Genomic DNA, 1,770 nt, shown 5'->3' on the forward strand with positions numbered 1-1,770 from the left:
CGTGAGCGTGGCGGCCTTTGCCGGGCAGTCAGCTCGGGCCTGCAGGGGTGGGGCCCCATCCTTCGAGCCCCGATCCTGCCCGTGTAGTACTGAGTCCTCACCGGGGTCTGGGAGGGGAAGGGGGGCCTGTGCTTTTGGAGCCAAAGGCTCTAGGTCAGAGCTGGGGAGGCTCGGGCTCCTCTGTCCCTGCTGGGCCTCGGGGCCACTAGAGGTCACACGTGACCAGGGCTGATCCCGGCCCTTCTCTACCGCCCTCCTGAGGACTTCCCAAGCGCTGCAGCCACGGCGGGGTTTTACGGAACATAAAGCAGACGCCAGTGTTCAAAGAACCTAAGGCAGGGGTCTGACTCCCAGAGCCGCTGTCTCCACACGGAACCGCCGGTTCCAACTGCGGGAAGGAGTTCTACGGCGGTGGGAGGGCCTCTGGTCTTAAGAGAACGTGGAGCAGCTGAGTGTCCGAAGCCCAGAACCAGTTCAGGTTAGATCCGAGGCTTCGGGTTTTAGACCAGGTTACACCACCGATGTGGTAACCACGAAACCGCCGCCGGCACTGGCCATGTGGACACGGCGCTGCTCGCCTGATCCTCACACCTTCCTAGTCCCATTGCACAGATGGAGAGACTGAGGCTGAGAGGCAGGAAACGTGCTCCAAGTCCCCCAGCCCAGAGCTCCAGGCTCACTGCACTCCTGGGGTGGACGGGCGGTGCTGGCGGGCCCACGGGGGGCTCATCCCACGGAAACCCTGCTCTCCACGGACCCTGAGTTGTCTGAGGTGCGGGGCTGACAGCGTCAGTGCTGAGAGGGGACCAGGCTGAGTGGGGAGGATGCTCAGGCACGGCCGGCCGTTACCCCGACAACAGAGAAGCTGCCCCGAGAGCCGGCGCACCGCCCGGCTGATGATGTTCTGCAAAAGCAACGCCGCGTCTTCTTTAGAACAAGCCCTGGAAAGCGAGGCGGCTCAGGTCTGGGCGAGCCCTTCCTGCAGAGATGAACGGAAAGCAGCACCCCATTCCCAGCAGGGCCTGGGGGAGCCGCACTCGGCCGGTGCGAGCGCTGAGTGGCGGGCTGAATTATCCCGTTCTGCTGGGAGTGATTAGCTTGAATGGGTTCCTGGAAGCCACAGCGTAAAGACTAGCCGTGCTGCCGTCTCTCACGGGAGTGATGCCATAATCAGGGCTGCACGGTCCCCATGTTTTACATGATGTCAACAGTAGACGCAGCCACTGGCACCCAGGCCTGAATCCCTTGAGCAAATGCTTGAGGGTCACACACCCTGAGGGGCAGGACAGGTCCGGGCTCTGATGGCAGGGGACGGAGCCCCAGTGACCAGGCAGGGGGCTCTCCCGAAGGCTGACAGGGGGAGGTCTGGCCACCAGCAGGTGGGACCTGGCAGGCCAGTGGCTGGGGATGGAGCTGGGGTTCAAGGGTGGGTTTGCAAGCCCAGAGTGGGGGCCAGGCAGAGGGGACAGGACATGGTCAGGTCCTGGCATGGGACCTCCCTGAGCCCTGCTGGCTCACCTGGCAGCTCTTGTGTCCAGCCCGGCTCCATTTGGGGGATGAGTGTGGAGTTTGGGAAGAGGGGTGGGGGGGCCTCCTCCACATGCTGAGAGGGTGCCCGTGAGCCAGGCACCAGCCATGCAGGGGCCGCCCAGGGCTCAGCGGAGAGCCCGAGATGGCACCAATCGCGCCTCTCCTTCCAGACAGCAGCCCCCCGGCGGGTCCCTGTCCCGCTGCCAATGCAGCGGAGGTGGCGGACGCTTCTCGGGGGAC

General features: G+C 64.5%; 1 protein-coding gene across 1 annotated transcript in view; it reads right to left on the reverse strand.

Annotated features, from left to right (window-relative positions):
* Positions 1 to 1,770, reverse strand: part of GNAZ (guanine nucleotide binding protein (G protein), alpha z polypeptide) — a 19,325-nt gene that overhangs the window by 1,132 nt on the left and 16,423 nt on the right. The gene's annotated exons all lie outside the window — the stretch shown is intronic.

The sequence above is a fragment of the Myotis brandtii genome, unplaced genomic scaffold (genome assembly GCF_000412655.1).
Source record: "Myotis brandtii unplaced genomic scaffold, ASM41265v1 scaffold97, whole genome shotgun sequence".
Lineage (NCBI taxonomy): Eukaryota > Metazoa > Chordata > Mammalia > Chiroptera > Vespertilionidae > Myotis > Myotis brandtii.